Source organism: Microcebus murinus, chromosome 9 (assembly GCF_040939455.1).
Source record: "Microcebus murinus isolate Inina chromosome 9, M.murinus_Inina_mat1.0, whole genome shotgun sequence".
In the NCBI taxonomy this organism is placed as follows: Eukaryota; Metazoa; Chordata; class Mammalia; order Primates; family Cheirogaleidae; genus Microcebus; species Microcebus murinus.
In genome coordinates this window covers 47,845,911-47,871,813 of record NC_134112.1, presented here as the reverse complement: position 1 = coordinate 47,871,813, position 25,903 = coordinate 47,845,911, and the positions used below count along the sequence as shown (strand labels likewise).

The 25,903-nt window shown below is 38.8% G+C and overlaps 1 protein-coding gene across 5 annotated transcripts in view; it reads left to right on the top strand.

The window, feature by feature from the left end:
- CDK14 (cyclin dependent kinase 14) overlaps window positions 1-25,903 on the top strand; it is a 542,302-nt gene that overhangs the window by 355,005 nt on the left and 161,394 nt on the right. The gene's annotated exons all lie outside the window — the stretch shown is intronic.

Sequence of the window (25,903 nt, the reverse complement as noted above, 5' to 3'; positions counted from 1 at the left end):
TGCTACAAGAAGCAAAATGCCTTTGCTCAGAAAGTTAAAAAGATGCAGAATACGTAACAGAATGCTCATTTCCTCTTGCCTGTTGACTTAACATAGGCCTACAGTCCAACAACTGAGTTTGACAAGTACCAGGAATCTAGCCTATAATTTGTATTTAGTGTTCAAAACCCTACATTAAAGTGAAAAGAACTACAAATCAGTCTTCTATGGGTTACATCTGATTCACTTCTTAGTGTTTTGCCATCTCTTCTTATGTGATCTTGCCCGAAAAACAGCTGTGCTTTACTTCTAGCTGATGTGCACACTTATTCCAGATCTTTTCCACTGACATAAGCCAGGCCTGACAAGCCAAGCCCTGTGTTTATAGCTTGGAGATAGGATCCAAGAAAGTATCAGAAGGATGTGGCTACTTCGTAGGTACATAAAAAGATGATGAGATTCATACTGGTAAAAGCAGTTCATTAAGGTGTTGCTACAATGACAGAAAGTATTTTTTATTCCTTCACATAATCCAGGCTGTTCTTTGATAACTTTTCATGCTTCTGGGCTGCCTGTGACAATATTTAGGAAACGTTTTAGAAAATGTAAAAGCAAGGATAAGAATCCATTTTAAGAGGCTCTTTCTCAAACTCTTAATAAAGGAGATATTCTAAGTGAGGTCTTCACATCTAGTGACATCTTCAAAAGCATCTTGTAAAGGGAATGATAGAGAGTGCTTGCGTATGCTTTGGGAAACTCTATAAGGAGGTCAATGAAGTCACTAAGAGGATTACACATTTAAAATTAATGCATTTCTAAATGTCTTCATTAATATTTGTATGATATTCACTGGATTCAAGTTTATGGGAGCAAGCTAGTCCTATGTTAGATCAGTTTTTGGAAATATGTGACTAAATTCAGAAATAACCACTACAAATTAACAGACAAAAATATCAGGGATTTGTTATTGTTATTAATTTTTTTTTTAGTCCTTGAATCTGAAAACTCTTTTTTTTTTTTTTTTTTTTGAGACAGAGTCTCGCTTTGTTGTCCAGGCTAGAGTGAGTGCCGTGGCGTCAGCCTAGCTCACAGCAACCTCAAACTCCTGTGCTCAAGCGATCCTCCTGCCTCAGCCTCCCAAGTAGCTGGGACTACAGGCATGCGCCACCATGCCCGGCTAATTTTTTATATATATATCAGTTGGCCAATTAATTTCTTTCTATTTATAGTAGAGACGGGGTCTCGCTCTTGCTCAGGCTGGTTTTGAACTCCTGACCTTGAGCAATCCGCCCACCTCGGCCTCCCAGAGAGCTAGGATTACAGGCGTGAGCCACCGCGCCCGGCCTGAAAACTCTTAAAATTAGTGTTTACCTTTATGCTCTAAACTAGTAGCTACTAGTTAGAAATTCATCCTTTCTTTTGTTTTAGTTTGTCTATTTATGATAGAATTTTATCCCAATGAAATAGGTTTTTAAGTGTTGTGGAGAAACTATACACTGTCTAGGATGACAGATTAATTACCTTCTTTCCCCGTTAAGGGAGTCTAGTAAGAATTTGAAGACATATCAGTGCTGATAGCTTACCCCAAAGGTCTGTGTGTTCTACCAAAAGTAATGAAAAAAGGAAATTTAGTCCTGCTGCTGATTCTCAGGATACATTAGCTTTGATAATACCAGCCTGTTGTTTCAGATGATAAGATAAAAAATTTACTCGGAAAAGAAAGAAGAAAGCAGATGAAGAGATTTTATCCACAGTATATTGCAGCTTAACCTGCTGAATAAATAAAATAGTGATAATGGAAATATAATAGGAAGGTACCTTCAGTAGTAGCTCTGCTTTTTATTTTTTCCTTTCATAGAAAGGCAATACTTTTTTTCAAATGTGAATATAAAGAGACTTACTTTCTATCTTACTACTCTGTCCTTCACTTCTGATTAGTATTTAATTCATTCCACTGAAACCGTACGGGGAAAATTAGGATATGCTGAGTAATTTGTATATTCATCTCCCAGCAATATTTTAGCAACAAAGTTAGTTGATCTGCGTACCAATCACTCACACATAAATCTTTCCTATAACCATAGTTAGCACAGTTTAAACACAATTGTCTTTAAAGCTCTTTATCTTTGCATTACACTGTGCTTAAGGCCAGTATAAGTGATACAACATAACCATTTGTAATTAACTTATGGAATTTATGACTCCAAGAGATGATAGATAGTAATATGGAAGTATGTCAAGGATATTTTTAGAAATTCTAGAATGAAGGATCACGCTCTCTGGACTGGTTGTTGGAAGCACCAACTTATATCTCCTCTGTATTTATAACTAGACATTCTTAAGGAGCATTTGAGTTCTTCACCTGTAGAAAGGTTATATTTGCTTTATGTTATAATATTGCTCATATATTTTAAAATTAATGTCATAAGGATAACTTTATGTCTTGATATACTGTTATAAATGTATTGCCTTCATTAAAATATTTATTTCTGTCTTCTGATTTTGTTTAACTATATATTAATAGTTAATTATTTGGGTCACCTGTATAGTATGGGTATTTTGATCCCATAGCAATTTTTTTCATAGCTCATAGTGTGAGCTGTGAAAAACTTTTACTAAAACTAAAGATTCATGGACAAACTCAACGAATACTTATTTATGTCAGTTACTGTGTTAGAACCCATCATGTAAAAAAAAAACAAGACATTGTTTCTACCTTCAGAGACCTTACAGTATGGCCAGGTGGAAAGACAAGAAGCAGTGCTGTTACTGTGTATTGAGTGCTGAGTTCCAGCCTCGTGTATCCAGCCTCCTGATTATTTTATCTTCTTAGATGTCTAATAAGGATGTCATATATAATCCATCTAAATCATGGTTCTTAATATATCACAAACAAAACCATTCAATTTTGTTCCTCCCCAAGTTTTCCTATTTCAGCAAATGGCAGTATCCCTTACCCAGTGGCTCAAGGCAGCAATTTAAGAGTCATTTTCTTTTTCTTTGAGACAGGGTCTCACTCTGTCACCAGGCGAGAGTGCACTGATATCATCATAGCTCACTGCAACCTCAAACTCCTAGCTAGGCTCAAGCAATCCTCCTGTTTCAGGCCTCATGAGTAGCTGGGACTACAGGTGTGTGCCACGAAACCTGGCTAATTTTTCTATTTTTGTAGAAACAGGGTCTTGCTCTTGCTGAAGCTGGTCTCAAACTTCTGTCCTCCAGCAGTCCTCCCGCCTCTACCTCCCAAAGTGCTAGGATTACAGGTGTGAGCCATCGCACCTTGCCAAAAGTCATTCTTAATTCATATACTTTCCTGATACTGTGTATCAAATTTATTGGCTAGTTTCATTAGTTCTAGTTCTAAATAGATATTTATTTGATTCACGATTCTCCACTACAGTGGTCTGAGTCACCATTATGTCCACCTGGTCACTGCTGCAGTTTACATCTCACCTGCTCTTGCCCCTTGACCCCTGACAATAATCCTGTCTTCTTAAATGGCAGCCCAAGTGTACTAATTAACATGTTAGTTTGCCTATTTCAAAAGAGGCAAAAATGGCATATCTAGAGAAAAACAGATGGTTTATGTTTTTCTTCATGTGTAATCCAAGCTAGTATGTGATCTTGGGCTGTGCTCCATGATGTCCTCTAGGAACCTGGCTTTCTTATATCTGTGGCCCCTCTTTCTCCCTGGGTATTGCCATCATCCACACAGTTGAAGCTGGCTAACCACCACAGTATCAATCTTCAGGCACCAGGAGTTTTTTCTTAAAGACATGACCTACAAGTTGCATGCCTCTATTGGTATGATATTGTCCAGAACCCTCTTACATGGCCAGGACAAGATGATAAGGAGACTGGGGAATGTAACCTCTAGCTGGGTCACCATGTATTCAGATAAAGTTCACAAGGATTGATTGTTTAATGGAGAAAATAGAAAATGGTTATAGGGGGCAGTAAGTAAACTCTGTTACATAGAGTGATTATTTTAAGATGTCAGATTATGCTCCCTGTGTAACACCCTTTAATAACTTAGTACTGTATTTTGATTAAGAAACCAAACAAATTCTCCTAAACACACTGTATCAAAATGTGTGGAATATAGCTAAAGCAGTGTTTATGGAGGGAAATTTATAGCACTAAAAAACATTATACTAGAAAACAAAGATTTTATATCAGTAATCTATGTTCATGCTACAAAGTTGAGGAATAGAAGCAAATGAAATCAAAAGCTAGCAGAAAGAAGAAAATAATGAACATACAAGAAGAGATACATGAAATTGAAAACAGAAAACCAATAGAGAACAATGAAATAAAAATCTGGTTTTTTGAAATGATCAATAAAAGTATTAAACATCTAGCCAGACTGATAAAGGAAAAAAGAGGAGACATATTGAAAGCATCAGGAAAGAAAGAGGAGAGATCATTTTGGGGTCTGAAGACATTAAAGAGATAATAGGGAGTGTTATGAATCGATGTATGCCAATAAAATTCATAACTTAGGCGAAATGGATAAATGCCTTCAACTGTACAAACTTATCAGAGCTCACCTGAGAAGATATAGATAACCAATCAAGCAGCCACTGCTACTGATGAGGGGAGATTCTCACTTTTTCTTCTAAGTTGAGAAGAAGGTGAGGAAGGTCAGTAGGACACTGCAGGGATTGAAAATTTGGATTTTGAAGGAAACTTCTACTTTTCCTTAAAAAGTGTCAATTGCTGTCATCTTCTGGTGGTAAGTTGTTAGTAGGTTGGACGACTTGGAAACTAAAGGACACAAGAGAAAATCTGAAAGAACCCATGAGCAGTGGTTCAGGTTTGACTATGAGAAATGGATAATGCAATTAATGAACAGCATTGAGGACCAACTTGAGGTTTAAAGTCACTGCATTCTTCAGCGGATGGTTTTCCAGCAATGTTTTCGTATCAATCAGGGTCCAGCCTAGCGTCAGAAATCACATTGTAATTTGAACAGGGGTGGTTTAATATAGTTGTGAACTATTTATAAGGGATTTGCTGCTAAGAGGATATAAAAGAGAATTCTAAGGAATACCTTAAGTCTGAGGGAGAGAACACAAGAAAGAAACGAACTGGAAAGGCTCTCCTTCCCAAAGTTTGGGGTTCAGACGTGCTGGAGAAGGTGTGGCCATTGCCCACTGGATAGGGAGAAGTTCACTGGGATACCCTGGGCCAGAGCTGGTCCACAGCTGCAGGACAGAGGCCGGTGGCATGGAATTGCAGGCCAGGACTAGTTAGCTGGGGGTCTTTTCTAGGGTTCCCGTGGGCCCTGTTGGTGGGCAGAGAACTATGAGCAGGAAATATCCTTCTGCTTTTTGGCAGGCTGAGGTTGTGGGCAAGCAGGGGAACTGCTGAGAGCTGGAAAGCTGGAAGGTGTGTGCACTGCTGGGGCTGCATGCCACTGGATCAAGCCGACATCCTTCCTCCTCTGGGGTCCCTCCAGCACCATCTACAGATAAAATTTAACATTGTATCCACTGGCAAGGGGGAACATTCCAGTAAGCATCACAAGGAGGCAGTGGAAGGTAAACTTGGAAATTAATGGTGTTACACTGATAGCAGATACAGCTCTTAAGGTCTACCCTGAGTACTCATTTAAAATTTTCCTTTGTAACTCACATGTGAATACACATAATTTTATTATTAACCAAAGTGGAAAAAAATCAATCTTACACATGGCGAGTCAAAGGCTACAGCTCCAAGTCCAAGCAAAATTCACACTGTAATTCAGTTGACTTGTGGTCAGGGGTCCTTGGAACAGAAGCAATTTAAACTGAGCTTGCTGCACTTAGAGAAAAAGGACACATTTTGGCAGAATTTTAAGGTTTACGATTTCGCATTCCAGGGTGTGGCCAGCGTGCCGTTCTGACACAGGATTGGCATCTCTAATTAATGTCATGTAAAACAGAGGCCTGTGAGGCAGAGCTGAAGGAGATGGTTCCTTGTGAGGCGAATAGTAGTATTTTTAGGACCAAACCGGATTTTGCTTTTAGGGTCCACATGGCACTTAACAGATGGTGTTGTGGGCGGCTGTGGTTTAGGATCTGAAGTGGTTCATAAAGACATTCAGTCTTGTCCTGGTCCCACCCTAGAGGCAATGACGGCTCTAGGCTCGTCTGAGTATCTCTGCAGCAAGATGGAGCGAGCCATCCCTGTGGGTGGACACCACTGGACCCAGCAGACAGACTGCGCCCTGGACGGCAGGGCAGCTGGGAACAGCCTGCTCCAGCCTGCTGGCTGTGTTCAGAATTAGCATAACCGTGCTTATTTTAATCTGCAAAAGAACTTGGAGTTTTTCCCCTCATGGCTCTTTTTAGTTCTTAAAGATAAAATTTTATGTTGAAACTACCTTTCCCCAAAGGTCCTCTCTTTGAATTATTCTTTAATATTCCTTTCCATCTGCTATGTAGGCTGCATTTATCCAGAAACTTAGATTCTGGCGAAAGGGCATAGGAAGGAGAGAGAAAGTCACTTAACATGTGCTCATTTTCTTTTTTCAGAAAACATTACACATTCTCCCTGATAGGAATTCCTTACTACCAATACCTGCATTACCAAATTCATTTTCTTAATTGGATCACATTCCATTTTTCTTTTCATTTGTTCTCTATATCGATATCCTATTCTGCATATTTAAAATTTATTTGATATTGTTGTATATTTTGATTTATTAAATTAAAAAAGTATTCAGAATTCCTCTAAATTTTGGGAAGTATGTAAATTTAGAAGTTAAAGATTTTTTCCAGCATCATTGTAATCCCCTCTCTCGTAACTTTCATTGAAAATTTCATACATATGCTTTCTTATATGCCTATGCAGTCATTCCTATAAATAGTATGGGCTTGTGAATGGTGTGCATTTCACCAAAAAGATGTCACAAACATTGTTTTCACCTTGCCTTTTTCATCTGCATCAGTCATGGACAACTTTCCCAGTCATTTCATATAAAACTTCATTTTAACAGTTTCAATGTGAACCATCCGATGGCTATTCTGTATTTGTCCCACCTATTCCTAGAGATTTAGGTTGTACCTAGTGTTTACCATCATGGAATGACAAGCCTGCTGCATCCTTGTTCATCCCCATACCTTTATGCAATCACATGTTATCTCTGCAGAAACAATTCCTAGAGGAAGCCTGCTGGGTGCACCTTGAATATTTTTATGGATTTTGACAACTAATACTCTGAAACTGTTGAACCAGTTTAAACTCCCATCAGCAATAATACATGCACCCACCATCCCACCGTGGTACAAGTATTATTGACTCCCCACGAGAAGCTGCCCTCTGCCTGGACTGCTTGGCACTTAACGTTCTTGTTTAGCCATGATTTGCTTCCTTGAGATGCAGTAGACTCAACAGGAGCTTGTTACCTGTCTTAGATAATTTGCTGCCATAGCATTATTCCCTGGAGAACAGTATTCAGGCCAGACCTTCCTGGAACTTATTATAGCACATGCTCTGCGTACAGTCAGGCGTGGGCCACATCACTCAATTAAGCAGGGTCAGTTTTCTTCATCCTATGGGAAGGGAGATTAAGTTGTGATAGCTATTTTCTAAATTGTATACATTTCCAGACAGAAAACTGCTAGACACATTTATAAATGTATGACAATCAGATAACTGTTACCAGTAATTGGCAGTCAAACAAATCCACCCCAGCTACAGCCACCCACCACAGGAGCAAAATAAATGTTATTTTTTCTTTTTTCTCCAGATGAATAGAAGCCTCAGATTCCTTTCAGCTGGATAGAATGAAAAAGCCTTCAAGCTAGCAGCTGTCAATAGACTGTTTTTTTGTTCTATAAAGACTATATAACATCAATAAAAATAGTTTGTGAAAACAGGAGGGAGGAAAAAAAAAACCCACAAAAACCCTGACAATTACTTTATTTTCATTTTTACACGTCTTTCTATTTTATATCCATCTGTCAGTATATTTATGTGGTTGAAATCTTTTTATGAATACAATTTTACACTATCTCTCTCTCTCTTTATTTTAAATGGGACATTTTGCTAGATGTTCCATGTAACAGTTGCAGGCTTTGTAGTCAGTGTATGTCAGTTCAGGTAAGGATGGTGGTGACCTTCCCAGAGAAGACTTTTGTCTCTTTATTTATCCCATTGCTGGATTGGGATTACTCATTTGGGGCACAGCAGAGTTTTCCAGAGTGTCTGGGAGTGGGAGCCAGGGTAGGCAGAAGGCCAGAAACACAGTGGATGGTGGAGGCAGCATTCATTGCAGTAATTCCACTTAGGAAATGGGTGTCTGACACTTCACAAAGATCTGCTTGCTGGGTCAAGGTGAATCCAGCTGGCAACCTGAAATTGTGAATTTAGTGTGGCTGGCAGGATAATCAGAGTAATCAAGGATGAGAGAAAGAAAGGCAGATGAGGAAAAATGAACAGCTGTCTAAACAAGCATTGCAGCTTTTGATCTAAGTTTAGAATAAAGGCCAAATGCAAGACTGCATTTTAGGTCATTCTTGGAGGGTTCTTGCATGTTTGTTAGTTGTTAACTTCCCTTCCTTCCTTCTTTCCTTCCTCCCTTTCTCCCTTCGTCCCCTCTTCCCATCCCCTCCCCTCTCTTCCCTTCTATTTCTCTTTTTATATTTGCTTTGTGTTTTCCAAATACTTATTTGGCAGTAATCTTTTTTTCTTAAAGCCTTTAAAATCAAAATCTCAAAGGAACTGGAGCATATCAAAGTGAGTGGAGGAGAATTTACAGTTTGAATAACCATAGTCAGTAATCATTTCTTTTTTTCTGTCAGGATACTTAATTACTTCTGAAATTTTAAATAACATTCATGAAAGGCTTGAGGGTTTTATGTTTAAAAGAAGGTATTCAAGTTAACTAAAGTTTTAGTAATACTATCCTAGAACAAGAGTACAAAGTTGCATTTATGCTAAATTTCCACCTCTTTCAGGCTGTCATTCTTTTTAAAAAAAATTTTTTTTTTTATTTTGGCATATTATGGGGGTACAGATTTTAAGGTTTCAATAAATGCCCATTTCCCCCCTCCCCAAAAATTTTTAATCACTTTATCAAGGTATAATTGACACACTGTAAATTGCACATGTTTAAAGTGTACAATCAGGTAAGTTAACATGTGTATACACCCATGAAACCATCACCACATTAGAGATAGTGATATAGCCACCATCCCCCCAAATTTCTTCATACTTCTTTGTAATCCCTCCATCCCTTCCCGCTTTCTGCTTCTGTCCCCAGGCACCCGCTTATCTGCTTGCTGTCACTGTAGATTAGTTTATATTTTCTTAAATTTTGTATAATTGGAGATACAGGGTATATACTCTTTGCGGGGGTGGAGGGGTTGGCTGTTTTTCAGTGGGCATAACAATTTTGAGAGCCATCCCTATTGTTGCTAGTGTCAGTAGTTCATTCTTTTTATATTGCTGAGTGGCATTCCATTGTATAGATATTCCACATATTCTTTTTAACCATTCACCTGTTGGTGGAGATTTTAGTTTTCAATTTTGTTGTTTCTGGCTATTACAAGTAAAGCTTCTGTGAACATTCTTGTAAATTTGTTTATATGGACCTGTTTCATTTTCCCTTAGACAAATAAATACATAAGAATGGGCACACTGGATCATATATAGGATGTATGCTCAACTTTTTAAAAAACTGCTAATCTGTTTTCCAAAATTGTTATACCATTTTACATTGCCACCAGCAGTATGTTAGAGTTCTGGTTATTACACATCTCTAATTTTAGGCATTTTGATAGGTATGTATCAATATCTTATAGTGGTTTTAATTTGCATTTCTGTAATGACTAATGATGTTGACCATCTTTTCATGTGTTTATTTTCCATCCATATGTCTTCTTTGATGACGTGTCTTTTCACATCTTTTGCTCGTTTTTTTTACTGGGTGATTTGTTTTCTGATCGAGTTTTGAGAGTTCTTTATATTAAATATATTTTGGATAGAGATTATCAGATATTTGCTCATATTTTTTCCCAGTCTCTGGCTTGCCTATTTCATTCTCTTCACAGTTTCTTTTGAAGAGCAAAGGACATAATTTTGATGAAATCCCAAGAAATCTGTTTTATCCTATGGTCACAAAGATTTTCTTCTGTTTTCTTCCAGAGGTTTTATAGTTTTAGGTTTTATGTTTAGTTCTATGATCCATTTTTAGTTAATTTTTGTTTATGGTACCAGGAATAGGTTAAAGCTCCTTTTTATATTTTTGGTATATAGTTTTTCAGTTGTTTTAGTACCATTTTCAGAAAAGACCATCCTTTTTCCAGTGAATTGCCCTTGGAAATCAGTTGATTATGTGTGTGTAAGTATTCCTAGATTATTTCATTTTGATGCCAATACCACACTGTCTTGATTACCATAGCTCTATAATAAATTTTGAAGTTAGATTATAGAAATCCTTCAACTTACATGTGAATTTTTCCAAAGTTGTTTGGCTATGATATAGATCCTTTGCATTCCCATATGAATTTTAGAATCTGCTGGTCAGTTTCTGCCAAAAAAAAAAGAAAAATGCCAGCTGGGTATTTGAATGGGACTATGTTGAATTTATAGATCAGTTTGGAGATGACTGGCATTTTAGTAATCTTGAGTATTCCAATCTATGAATATAATATGCCTCTTCATTTATTTAAATATTAATTTCTCTCAGCAATGTTTCATAGTTTTACATATGCAGGTCTTACAATCTTTTGACAAGTTTGTAACTATTTCATATTTTTATGCTGTTGTAAATGATACCAGTTGTACATTGCTTGTACATGAAAATACAATCGACTTTTATATATTCATCTTATATCTTGTAACCTTGTTCAAATCAACTTATTCTAGGGGATTTTTTGTAGATCAACAGATTTTCTATGTAAATGATCATGTCATCTGTACATAAAGGAGTTTTCCTTCTTTTCAACATTTAGTCCTTCCATTTCTTTTTCTTTTTTTTTTTTCTTTTTGCACTGAGTAGAACCTCGAGTACAATATTAAATAGAAATGGTGAGAATGAACATCCTCGTGCTGTCCTTCATCTTAGGTGCAAGTATTCAATCTTTAACCATGAAGAACAATGTTAACTTTAGGTTTCTTTGTAGATTCCCTTTACCAGGTAGAGGAGGTTCCTTTTGGTTAATAATTTGAGAAGAAGTTTTATCAAGAATGGATATTATTGTACTCCCATAATACGCTAAAATAAAAATAAATAATAAAGAAAGAAAGAAAGAAGCATCCTAAAAAAAAAGAATGGATATTATATATATTTTTTCATCTGCTGAGATGATCATATCATGTTGCATCATCTTAGACAAAAAAAAAAATCTGCTGTCTTCCTTTTATGTGTTCCTCTGTATGGTTTGTATCTTTTTTCTCCTGCTGCTTTTAAGATATTCTCTTCATCACTGGTTTTATTAATAAGTAATTTGATTATAATATGTTTTGGTGTGCTTTTTATCATGCTTTTGTGCTTAGGGTTCATTAAACTTCTTGGATGTTACTTTACAATTTTCATCCATTTTAGAAAATTTGAAGCTGTTGTTTCTTAACATAATTTTTTTCTGCCTCTCTTGCTCCTCTCCTTCAAGGACTACAATTACATGTTTATTGGGCCACTTGATTTACTCCTTGTCACATGACTCACTGATTCTCTGTTTCACTTTTTCTTTTTTTCCTCCATGTTTCAGTTTGAAGCGTTTCTGTTGTGTCTTCAAATTCACTAATCTATTCTTCTTCAATGTCTAATTTGTCATTAATCTGGTTTGGTGTATTTCTCATCTTATATATTGCAGATAGTATCTCTAAAAGTTTGCTTTGAGTCATTTTTTAAACAAAAATCTCTTCCATACCACTGCTTAATGTGTAGTCTTTTCTGTAGATGCTTTAACATATGGAATTTCTATGTAATTTCCTTTTCTACAAATTCTGTCATTATTTCTGGGTGAGCTTCATTGATTCAGTTGATTTTTCTTCTCAGTAAGGGTTATATTTTCTTTCTTCTTTGTATGCCTAGTAATTTTTTATTCAATACCATGCATTGTGATTTTTTTCTTGCCAGATTCTGGATATTTTTATATTCCTAAAAATATTCTTCAGCTTGTTCTGTGATATGCTCACATTACTTGAAACAGCTTCATCCTTTTTGGTCTTGCTTTAAGACTTCGGTAGGCAGGACCTAAGCTGCATTTAGCATTGGGTAAATTTTTCTGCACTATAAAGTAAGATTCTTCTTAGGTACTATAAACAATGCCCTGTCAGTTATGAGATTTTGTACTCTGGCTATTGGGAATAGGCACTATTCTCATCCCTTTGTGAGCTCTGGACACTATTTCCTCTAATATTTTGGGTAGTTCTTTTCTTAGTATTGGGTAGTTTCCTCAACCGTGTGTACTGACAGTGCTTAATCGTAAAGGGGGACCTTTTGCAGATCTTCAGAATTGTCTCTTGTTACAGATGTCTCCTCTAATCATCTCCTTTGCGTATTATAGTAACCTTGGCTTCCCTGGACTCCCAGCAATGTGTCTTCAACTCAGAGAAGTTACTAGACTTTCTCTGATTTTCCCATCTCTACATTTCGACCTGGAAATTTTCTTCAGGCAGTAAATTGAAGCAATCATAGATTTCACCTTTTTTGTTTCCTATCTTCGAGGAATCACTGTTCTTTATTACCTGAGATTTAAATTCTTGAGAGCTATTATTTAATGTATTTTCTGTTTTTTTTTATTTGCTTCAGGCAGGAGAGCAAGTTCAGTGTTTGTGACTTGATCATGACTGGAAGCAGAAGTTGTGATTGTTTCTGTATGCCCTGCTAGGTGTGTGGTAAATACTCCTTGAAGAGTGAGGATAGAGGGTCACTTACATAGACCTATATACAAACAAAGGGGTGGTGTGTGAGAGAAGTGAGAGGAGAAATAGGTAGGTTTTTTGAGAGAGCGTGACATTAAGTAGGGAATATCGGACAACAGAACATTTCTAAGCAGGGCTTCCTGGGATTGCCCCACGTCCTGGCCTGTCACTCAGGACACTAGTGCCGCAGAATTTTATCTTGTTCCAGCACCGCTAAATAGCAGAAATAATATGAGCATGAAACTACTTAATTTACTACCTAGCCACTTGATCCAAGCTGGTGGGAGAAGGAACAAGTCACCACAACCCCAAAAATCCCAAACACAGGCTTAGATTTACATAGTAAAACCCAACTTCCCTTCTTCCTTTCTTTTCCTTTAATCTTGGTAGGTTCCTGCCTGGTGCCTCCCTCAGGGGGGACTTGTCAGGGCTTCTGATTCGTTCTTTCATGGGAGACAGACCAGCTGGTATTAAACTAATCTATTTCTCACTTTCTTTCTATTTTGGGTTCTGCTTTCTGGCAGTGGATTGTTCTTTGCTTACATCTACTTGCTTCCACCTATTATTAAAACTTCTTTGTATTTTACTTTATTACCTATGACTGTCGAAATTTTATAAGCCCCGAAATGGAGTCAAGATTTAAAGAAAGACATTCTAGAAATCATCAAAGGAAAGTACCATATTATTTTCCACAGGGAGCCTTTTTCCCCTTTTCTTTTAAAATGTCACTTTGGTTTTGAGAAAATGCGAGCAATCTTGTTGAAACCTAGGTTCCTATCCCAGCAGTTTTACCGGTGTTTTTAAGGAAAGGTCTTTCTGAGGATCACACAATTTCATCCTTGTGGGTTTTTTCTCCTATTGCTTCTCTTTAATTTATCCTGAGGTGAGAAAAAGGTGGTTCTAAGGAGAATCTTAGTGTCTGACTGTAATAATCACAAACTTTATAAAACAGGATTAACTGAGGTAACATGTAATTAAGACTCAATCTAAAGAGATTTATGAGCTTTGCACAGGAGAGAGTGCTAGAGAGTGTTTCCAACCCTGCTGGAGTCTGTGTGACTAGTGAAATAACCACTCAAAATTGGAAAACTGAACTGGGAAGTAGGTGACCTAATTTTATTTTCTTTTATAATTATAGATATGCTCAGAGTATAAACTCTGCTGGTATTTAAGCTGGTGACATATTTGTTAGTTGTCAAAATATTAGAACCTTAAAACATCACAGTGAATGACACCTCTTGTCCTTCTGCTGGTTTCATCACCAGACTTCACATTCTGCTTATTACAATCCAAGGCTGATTTTTAAAGTCATATATTAGAAGAACTAAAATTTTTAATACTTGTATTTTTGGTAAAGAGGAATTGGGGTTTGGGAAATAAGGGAACAGGATTTAACTGCAAAACAGACTCTTTTGTTTCTATTAAGCTGTCGACTATTTGGCTCCCTTGCTTTCTCAAATTAGTATATATATCAGGGATTTTTCTCTTTTGCAACTCAGCACTATACTATAGATATGGGAAAACTGAAACACAAAGGTAGTCCAGAACAGAAATAGAAATTACTTTGTGAACTTCTCATTCCTTTCTTGGAGTCAAACCATGAGATCATGTTTTTTTTGTTGTTTTGTTTTGTTTTTGTTTTTTGTTTTTTTGGTTTTTTTTGAGACAGAGTGTTGCTTTGTTGCCCAGGCTAGAGTGAGTGCCGTGGTGTCAGCCTAGCTCACAGCAACCTCAAACTCCTGGGCTCAAGCAATCCTCCTGCCTCAGCTTCCCGAATAGCTGGGACTGCAGGCATGCACCACCATGCCCGGCTAATTTTTTCTATATATATTAGTTGGCCAATTAATTTCTTTCTATTTATACTAGAGATGGGGTCTCGCTCTTGCTCAGGCTGGTTTTGAACTCCTGACCTCGAGTAATCCGCCCGCCTCGGCCTCCCAGAGTGCTAGGATTACAGGCGTGAGCCACCGCGCCCGGCCATGCGATCATGTTTAGAATGATGGTTTAGTATAGCCATGTTCTTTTTTTCCAAGATTTTTTTAAATGAATGTTAACAACTCTATAGCATAAAATGATGATTTTTATCCTCATCTTTATTAGAAGACCATATATTGTCATACTGTCACCAGGCTAAATGTGATATAGAGGCAGCTATTGTACTAACCAAGGATAGAGATTTTGTGAGCACTAAAGCTAATATTTTAAATAACTGGACCATAGGTTGTCATTGAAGTACTTTAGCTGCCAATAAAGGTTAGTTGTCTGTACTGTTGCTAATAGATGTTTGTTTGATTTGATATAAAAATGTTAAATTCCGTTGTGGTGTGTGCCCAGAATGTGTGAGGAGCCTGAATGTGTTAGGAGCCTCAGGTTCCAGAGCCTGAGTGCCCACCTGCCTGGCTGTGTGACCGCCCATTTGTAAAGATGAGCGAATACCTGGGGCAACTGAAAAGCTCCTTTCAGTTTTTAAAGTCTATGACTAGTTATATGAAATCCTATATTCCCTGAAACTCAGTTTTAAAAAGTTCTGTCCACTGTCACTAATTTTTCTTGTTATTATACTCAGTATATTTCCCTGGCAGGATGCTGTCTTTATCTAACAGAATATTCTGTGTAATGTGTCATTTGACTTTGCCTTGGTCTCTTTGTCCTTTTGCTTATTGTCTTTCTGCTTTAGATGAAGTCCAGATACCTTAATCTCCTCTTATCTGACTCTGCCTTGCTTGCTTATTGTTCTTCTTTATCAAATCTGATCAATCTCCATAGGAATCAAGCTCATTCTTATTTCTCTTTCTTTTCTCAAACCATCACCCCTTTCCTCAAGGCACTCCCTGTTTTCATTCTGTTCATTCTTCACTGCTGGGGGTCTGCAGCCTCAGGAAGCTCTTCCTTTGCTATTGACTCTTCACTGGCAATTCAGACTGCACAGGTTGTACTTATCCTGCATTCCATCTGCACCCAGCATTGCTCACAGTAATTGCAGGTGTATCCTACAGCAGCATTCATCTTCTCATTAAACAGATTTGGGGTTTTTTTTCTCTTCAGTAGAACATGTCTTAGGTTTTTTTATATGCTACTATATGGAATATAGGTAAGGCTCAGTTCTGTGTTTATAAGCCATAAAAAAAAAAGTACATGAGTATTTCACAAAACATTTGTTTGATCTTCAAGAAGAACCTTAAAATGATAGTTGATGATTTATATTTTAGTAGATTACTCTTTTAATTACATGTTGGGAAATTAATTGGGACCTTTGAGTTAACATGTAGCATATCAAAATATTTCCATGCAGAATAGTGCCTTTTCAGAAATGGATTACTGGCCTAAAGTGAGCAATGCCTCTACCTACCATCACTAAATAAATAGATCCCTGCTGTTACCACACTGAGGATGCCCTGAGGAGGTACTGAGAGCTGTCCACCAAAAGAGCAGCCCCTCAGCCAGTTCCCATCTGCAAAACAATGCCTGAGGTTAGAGCTTCTTCCCTTGTGAATTTTGATTTGAGAATATTTGAAACCCAGTGTGTTTTCTGTGCTGGCAGAACATAATACTCTTATGTGGTTCACCCTTTACATGTGCCTCTCATGTTACCGTGATTTCTGGTGGCCCTGCAGGCCTCACAGACTGAATTTTGCGTGTCCCTCAATTGAAAAGCAGACAGTTTCCAACATGCTCTCAAGTATTGATGATGAAAAGCCATCAAACCGTTATCCTGGGTGGTACAGTCAACTAGATAGATATTTACATTTATTAATTTATACTATTTGTCGATTACACTTTAATTGTTTAATATGTGCCTTATGGCCTCACCTGACCTGTCAGCCTCTGTTGAAAGTGATTGGGCATCACTGCTCTTCCCTGGCCCACCCAGTCCAGTCTTCAGTCATATCAGATGTTCAGTCAAACTTCCTGAGAGATTTGCCAGCCAAGTCAGAAGCAGAATTGCAGGATGTGTGTGAAACTTGAATAACATATCATTTATATCTGGCCTTCAATAGTGGCACCTATGCCAAATCCAGTGCCGCTATGTGTGCTGGGTGCATTTCATATTCATCAACTACTGCAAGTTTTAAGGTTTGGGAAGCCAGATTCTATTGGAGAGATAAGGGAGGCATAAGTAATTTTGTTTCATCATATGTAAAACTTTCAAACAAAACTAAACAAATCATTCTCTATAGTAACCTCACACGCACTGGTACTGTGGAGAAGCACAAGCTGACCTAGAAGGCACCTTTGTTAAAGCCTCCTACAAACTTCAATATGCCTATTATTCCTATCAAGAAAAAGAGGAAAAGGAAATAAGAAACAAAATTCTTATATCCAGGGAGAAGGCAGCTGGAATTCCTGTGGGGCTCTTGTTTGTCTGTTCTTGGGTCCCCAGTGCTGTTCCCTTTCTTCACTTCATCTGCTGGAATCCATTTATAATGAGCAAAAATGGTTTAAGGACACGGGTCTGTTTCCTTTGAAGTTAATGCTTCTTAGTGAGGTATATTCCACTTTTCAAGAGAGATTGACTTAAGACTTTATTTCCCACTGTTTTCTCCAATATGGAGAGACCTCTAAGATATGTGAGAGAAAAAAGCTAAGTACAAACTAGGTGCTCTTAGTGCTCATTAGTGGAAGGAAGAGAGGACGGCTGAGCAGATGAGCATGATATGATGTCCAGGGCGTGCAGGGAGGATTTCTAGCTGATGGTTTGTTTCCTACAACGCTCAGGACATGGCCTGTGCTAATAGATTCACTTTTTATTAAAGACTCTCATATATTGTTTATTACTATTATTAGTATGCTATTTACATGTGATATTTTCATAATTTTTTTTTTATGTTAGAGATAGAACATTTTTGGAGAGGAGAGTTCTTTTAGAACAAGGTATCTCCTGGTCAGCTTTCATATACACTTTCAGCTCAGCAGTAGGCTGGGTGCTTGGTAATGCTCCCTGAATCATGGACTTCTGGTCTGTGTATTGCTGTTATTGATCACTTCAGATGGCTGAATAGGTGTTTGAGCTTGACATAAGCAGAGTAAATGGGCAATGCTTTATGATGGATGAGTGTTAGGGCTTCTGAAAGGGCTCTGCATTCACAGAACTCTTTTAGGAAGGGCCAACACCGGTGTATTCTATTACTGCTCTTGTTCTGTGAGTAGGGGTGAATCTGTGCACGGAGATAACAGAGCATTTTGAATTACAGGGCCACCGGGGTGCAAAAGCTAGCCAGCCTTCCAGATTATTTTCATAACTAGAGAATGGTGCTGCTAACCAGCGTCATCCTATTCCAGGGATTGCATGAAACCAAATAAGATTGACTTTGCATAGCCAGAGGTTGTGCTGGCAAACAGTAGACAAATAAATGTGACCGCGTTTGCTAAAAGAGGCCTGGGGACAGTGGTATTTCTGAGTGGATTTATTGTATAATTTATGACGTTAATGGTGAGAGGATACAGACTGGATAAATTTGAAATCTTCAGTACAAAGGAAGCAAAAGAAACAGAAAGGAAAGGAAGGCACCTTTGTTCAGAAACCTGAAGAGCAGTGCGATCTTGTAGAAAGAGTCTAGACCTCAGGGTCAGAGCCTTCTATTTCATTCCCTCTTAATTTCCTAGCTATTTGTCCTCATACAACAAACTTCCCTTTCCGAGCTGTCTCTGTATCATGACCGTAAGAGTCCTGTCTTTGTCCATTCAGGCTGCTATAAAAAAATGCCATAAACTGCATAGCTTCTAAAGAACAGAAATGTATTTCTCACAGTCTGGGAAGGCCCAGGCATATTTGGTGACTGGGGTGGGGGTGGGGGTCTCTTCCTCACTGAAGGTGTCATCTTGCTGAGTCCTCACATGGTGGACCTCCACTTACAAGGGCACTAAGCCCGTGCATGAGGGTTCCACCTTTGGGACTTAATCACCCTCAGAGGCCCCACCTTGTAGTACTGCCACATGGGGGACGAGGTTGTAACATGTGAGTTTTGAGGAGACATCAACATTCATACGACAGCAAGTACCTAACCTGTTAGGATCATTGTGATGGTTGAAGATAACATACAGAAAGAGCGTTTCAGCAGAGAGAGCCTGGCGTATAGCAGGCTCCAACAAGTAAGAATACTTTACTGTTCTTACTGGCAGAGTTGCAGCAGCCACTGTTCCGAGCTGGCTTGCCCTCACTGCCTCTCCATCAGCCCCGGGGGACTGGCCCACCTCTGCGAATGGACAGCTCCATCCAGCTAATAGCTTCATGACGCTGCTTCTTTCATGTCTGCAATATTAAGCCTTAACACTCTTACTACATCCTTATTCAGGGAAAATTACACCAAATAGACCTGGCTTTGATCTATTTTCAATTTTGACTAAATTATGGACAATAATACACTATTTTAAAGTACAGCCAGAGGCTCCAGGCTACAGAAACTCAAAATCTTTTTAGTCTTTTCAGATCTTAAAAGTAGACGATTAACCATTGTCGGCTCTCCATTGACTTGGGCTTTCTTGGCTATTGAACTCCTGGCTCCAATTTACACCTCCGTTCTCCCTTTAATCCTGCATAATGTAATATTTTGTGATGCCTTAATTTCAGAAGTGCATTTTTATGCGTTGGTTTTGTTATGTTATCAGAATTATGATCTCTGGTATATTCTATCCCAGAAGCTTCTTATCACCAACAAAAGGACTATTAAAGCATTAACTATACCTTCCTTTGCTGCTTAGAGCTTTTGTCCCCAGAATACTAGTGATGTGAAATACCATGTTAATAAGGCCTCTGGTGGACCAGAGGTCCAAAGAACTCTTCATATTCTGTGATAATGCTGCATCACTACATAAGAATTTTCTTTTTCTTTTTTTCTTTTTCTTTTTCTTTTTTTTTGAGACAGAGTCTTGCTCTATTGCTTGAGCTAGAGTGCCGTGGCATCAGCCTAGCTCACAGCAACCTCAAACTCCTGGGCTCAAGCGATCCTCCTGCCTCAGTCTCCCTAGTATCTGGGACTACAGGCATGCACCATCACACCTGGCTAATTTTTCTGTTTTTATTAGAGGTGGGGTCTCCCTCTTGCTTAGGCTGGTCTCAAACTCTTGAGTTCAAGCAATCCTCCTGCCTCCTCGGCCTCCCAGAGTGCTAGGATTGTAGGCGTGAGCCACCACGCCCAGCCCTGCAGCCTGTGAGTTTTAAATAGACCACTGAATGATGCCACTGGATTATGATATAATAGTTTGACTACAAGTGCCAGTGCTGTGTTTAAGATATGTGAGTGTGAACAACTTTTAACTAAATATTTTTAAACATGAGTGACTGAGGCAGTACTGCCCTAGATGACCTCTCCCGCCCACACAGGCCCGTGAAGAAGGGGCCCGAAGGTCATTTCCCTGCGGAGGCTTGAGGAGGCTTGAGGTGGCGGGTTGCGCCTTCTCTTGGCCATGCTGTCTCACCTGCTGAGAGCTGCTTTTCCTCAACCAGGCAGCAAACTGCTGGGGCAGCGGTGGGGGGCGGGGTGGTGGTGGGGAAGGTCTACAAGGTCCCTTCCATTCTCTGTCTGGAGTTGGGAGGAGCCAAGAGGCAGCTTCAGTAGTTGTTTGTATAATTCACGCTCTGTGTGTTTATGTTCTCTTCGTAAAGGCCCATCGTGTAGAGTAGGGTTTCTCAACAGCAGCACGGTTGGAGCAGGGTCAGGCTTTGCAATAGAGGGCTGACCCGTGCATTGCAGGGTGCCTAATAGCAGCCCTCGCCTCTGTCCGCTAAATGCCGGTGACACTCCTCCCCCGCACCCCAAGTCATGACAATGAAAAATGTTTACAGGCGTCGCCAGATATCCCCAGTACATTTTATGTATTTATGTACTTACATGCTTATCGTGAATTATTCAAATAAGTAAAACATGCATGATTTTAATAAATCCAAACAGTACCAAAGGGTAACAGTGAAAAATACATCTCCTAACCCAGTACCCCAGCAGCAGGTTCCCCCTCCAGAGGCAAACGTATTACCATTGTTTGGGCTACAGGAGGTCTCCAGAGACTGCAGCCAAGAGCTTTACGTTTTTATTAGCAACTTTTTTTTCCCATTTTTGTTCGAGATGAAAGGAAAATGACCAGAATGAATCGGCTTTAGTTTGTTTCCACTGTATTTTTTAAAAAGCTCGTCAGCTCTTTCTGAATTAATACGCTCCATCTAGGAAGAATTATTTCCTGCCCAGTGAGAAGCTACATCCCCTTGACTGACTCCCCTGGCCTCTGGAGGCTCTCACCACGGTCTCTTTTAAGACTGACCCCATATGGACATAAGAAAGAACTCTTTGGGGCATGAATATTTTAAGCCCTCAAAGTATACACTTTTTCAGGTAATAAAACAAGTGACTCCTTCAAAAGTACTAACAGCTGGTTTTTTGAGGGGAAAATGGTATTTATTGATTTCCTGTGCTGCTGAGGATACAATGTCCATCATGGTGTTGTGTTTTTCATAGTACAGCACCACAGTGGAATACAGTGTTCATGTCAAGGCTTGTTCATTAATCAGTACATGTGACTCACTGTTTTTCATAATAAGTGAGTTGCTATTCCTGCTACTCCATCAATCTGATTTCTGGATCATAGTACCACTAAACATAAGTTTGATTTTTGTCAGTGATAGGGATGGAGGTGGTCTTCTTCACTTAACGTTGATTTCCATGGCTTAAACAAAGATATATAATCACTCTGGGAAGATTTCTCAAAATGACAATGCCTACTCTTGACAAAATGAAATACATACTTCATTGCTCTTGATGGGATTATAAACTGATATAATGATTCTACAGAATTGATTAGAAAGAATTTTCAAATATCCATACCACTTGACTAAAATGCTAGACTCCTCAGAGTTGCTAAATAGGTACAAAGACACGAAGATTTCTGAACAGAAAAGTCTACAGGGAATAGATGGACGAATTACTTTAATTGCTACTACTATTGTCATTAGCTAACAAAGTACCATGCTAAGCATTTTTATGCATTATCTCATTAACTCTCACGGTGCTGTGAAATAAGTGTTGTTCTTATTGCATACTCCATAAAAGGAAAATGTGTCCTAAAGAAGCTAAGCAACCCATCCAGAATGATGAAGATTATAATGATGATGATGGTGATGATAATGATGGCAGCTAACATTTACTGAGTGCCACTGTTTGTCACATGGTATTCTTAGTACTTTTCTTGTATTACCTTATTTAATCTTTTCACCAAGAATCCATTGAGGTAAGTACTATTTGTTTTACCCATTTTATCAAAGAGGAAATTGGGGCACAGGGAAATTAATTAACTAAAATAAAACAGTTTAAGTTATAAGGTTCAAAATATTTAAACCGGGATTTAAATGCAGACAGATTGGTTTTGATGGCCACACTCTTACCATAGTGCCCACCATGATCACATACATGGTTGGTAAGTGAGTGGCAGACCAGGACTCAGATCCAGGTCTGGTAGACATGCTCTTAATCACTGAACAGTACGGCTAATTGGTTCAGCTGATTCCATTTGATGGGATGTCTTATAGTATGTGATGTGATTGTTTACCCTCTTCGGAGAGCTACGTGGGGTGACTGTGTAACACGGGGAGCTTATCTGGGATAAGAAAGAAATGTAAGGAGTTAACTCATCCTGTTAGGATTAAACTCCCACCCTAACATCAGAAAAATGACTCAGTGGAAGATAGAGATTGAGCCTGGAACCTACAAGCAGTGTCATATGAAATAAGGAATGAGTGGCCCTTGGAGCCAGACACCCCTACTCATTTATTTATTTATTTATTTATTTATTTATTTATTTATTTATTTATTTATTTATGACAAATTACGATTGTATGTAATGATAGGGTACACAGTACTGTTACGATATATGTATACAGTGTGGGATGATCAAATCAGGCTAATTGACGTGTCCATCACCTTAAATACTTATAATTTATTCCTCCTGTCTAATTGCAACTTTGTACCCTTTGACCAACATCTTCCCATTTCCCCCATTGCCCCCTGGCCTCTGGTAACCGCCATTCTGTTCTCTGCGTTCAGAGTTCAGTTGTTTTAGGTTCTACTTGTAGTTAACGTGCAGTATTTGTCTTTCTGTGCCTGGCTTTTTTCAGTTAGCATAATGTCCTCCAAGTACATTCATGTTGTCATAAATGACAGAATTTCCTTCTTCTTAGAGCTGAATAATACTCCCTTATGTATAGATACCACACTTTCTTTATCCATTCATCTGTTGATGGACACGCGTCTTGACTACTGTGTATAATGTTACAATAAACATGGGAGTGCAGATATCGCTTGCAAATACTGATTTCAAATCCTTAGAATATATACTCTGAAAGTGGGATTGCTGTATCTTGTGCTAATTTTGTTTTTAGTTTTTTGAGGAACATTCATACAGTTTTGTACTCATTTACATTCCCACCACCAGCAGACGCTCCTTTTGAATCCCGCCTCTCTCTTTTGCCAGCTTGGTGACACCTTAGGTCAGGTTCCTTAGCACTTTTAAGCCTGTCTTCTCATGTGTAAAGTGGAAGAATATGACCCACCTGGGGCACTGTTGTGAGGATCAAGCAAGATGATGTGTCAACATGCCCTGCACAAGGGAGCCCTGGGTGGTGTGGCAGAGGCCTCTTTCCTCTCAGCCCTCCCCGGCACCCTCCAAGCACCTCTTCCCAATTTAGTAGCAAACCCTGAGCTCCCTGCTGAAGTGTACAACTGTGAACACTCCTTGTAGCCAACTAACTGGGATAGTTTTCTACCCTCTCTTCATGCCAAACACAATCCAGCCTGGCCTCAAATCCAAATAATGTTGAATAATTTTGAAATAATTTAGGAATCAGGGATACATGTCTTTAGGTTTCTTGTTTTCTTGCCTACTGTGAACCAGTGACATAAACTAAAATAAGTAAGGCCTTCCCAGGCAGAAGCAGGAGGGTCTGTGCATTTTTGAAGTGTTTCTAATCTTGTAACAGAGCTTTTCATAATACATGTTAATAAAGCATCAAATTATCTTTTATATTATGAGTACACCTAATAAAGCTGAATTGCCTTTCACTGTACTACAGTCATACCTGCTACTTTGTTCAAGATCTCTTATTTCTGAAGTCAGCCACAGAAAAGCCCGTTAAGGTAGAGATGGATTTCTACCAAGTGATTGTCCAAAGGTAGAAATGTAAATTTTAAAAGGCATCTTGGGGAAACTTAGCTTTTCAGTTCAAGTGGGAGGCGGTTTAAGGCCTACTGAGTGAGTAATTTAGTAGAGGACAGTGAGTTTTATGACTTAAATCCTATTAAATTGTATTCATGCAAGCATGGTTTATGGAATAAGAAAGTGATTAAAATGATGTTGATTATTCTTAGACTCCAGTCTGGTATTTTAAGGGACTGTTGGTGACCTTGATTATATGGTTGCTGCCTCCTTTTGACAAGGCTAGTGGGAGAAGGAAAGACACAAGTGGTCTATTTGTGAATTACCGTGTGGCCTGAAAATGCATCTGCTGAGGACAATCTTGTGAAAGTAAAAAATCTGAGCCAACTGGCTATGCATTCACTGCCCCTAAAGCAGTACAGGAAAGTAAGAGCCACAGCGAAGGTTAATTTTGTATATGCTAAAAGAATGAGTTCCTAGGACTCCAGTACCATTGTGGACAATCTTAATTTTTTGTCTTTCAAAAATACCTACCCACTGTCAATCTCAGTTCCTCAACCTGTTGCACCGTGAGCCTATCTCAATCATAAGAAACAGCAAGACAGACGTCGCTGAAAATTGAAAATCTAGGACCTCTTTTAGAAAACTAATTTACCTGGCTTCTTAGTGACCATGATTGTTAGACTGCACCCTGGTTGGACCGGTCCTTTGCTCCTGTTTGTTGACAGGCAGTCCTGTAAGTCTGTCCTTTCTCCCGTGTACCCCGTCAGCAGGACAGAGGCACAGTGCAGAGAGAATGATGAGGGCCTCCTCCAGAGATCAGAAGAAGAGCAGCTGCCGACAGTTTCAGCTGTGTAAGGAGGCCACGCTGTGTCAACTGTCTAGATCCCTGACTTTTGGGAAACTTTATCCTTTACTGAAAATAATAAGCCATCTTGGCAATGTTTTGGGATGTGTTGATAATCCAGAGTGAAAACAACTGTTGGAGAAATGACGAAACAGGATAGTCTTAGAGAAGTGTGGTGGAGAATTGGGGAAGAGATATACTCATTGTTGGCTCAACCCCTGATTTAGCTGAGTACCTTTGGTCTCCAGTTTATCCTTCATGTGAGGGTAAAAGTCTCCATCAAAAGTCAACATATGTGTTTAAATTAATGTTTTCGAATAATCCAAAGAGAATGAAATCACTAGAGTCAAGAAAGCATCCCGTCTGCCCTCCCTTGCCAGTCACTGTTGGGTGACCTGTTGTGTGCAAGTCACTCAAGCCTGTTTCAGACACCATTTGTGTGTCTCTGCATAAAGATTTCCCATTTAGGGTTTATTGTTCGTTGTATGACACTTCACAGTCACAGACAATGACGTCCCCTCCTCCCAGCCTTTCTGACTATTGCAAATTCTCTGTCCAAACTGCCATGATGTGGGATAGAGAAAACTTTGCATGTTTCTCACCTGGGGCTCCTCTAGAACAGGTCCCCACTTTTCTTTCCTTGGTACACGTAGGCAGGCAACAGATCTCTTAGTCTTCCTACCTCTGTTCTTTCCAGTGTCATTGTGGAGATAGTATCAATGTTCAAAAGAAATTGATTAAGAGGTAGGGAAGAATGAGGTGTGTATCTGCATTAGCATTTGCCTCTTAGCTGATTCATGTATAACACACAATGTATAACTGTTAACTTCTAATTCTTGGAAAATAATTGGCCAAATACATGTTACTGGTGCAGAAATGGGTTAAAATATAATATGAAGTTAATAAGATAACTCACAATAATTTAAGCTGGTGCTGATGAGGTTATGTTAATACAAGTTGATAATTTGAAACCAAGAATAAAAGCAACTGAAATTTAAAACCAACTCTTTGTAAAAAAGACAATGAACCTATACCTCAGTGTTTTCCAGCAAATGGCAGAAGACTGACTATCTTGGCATGGCA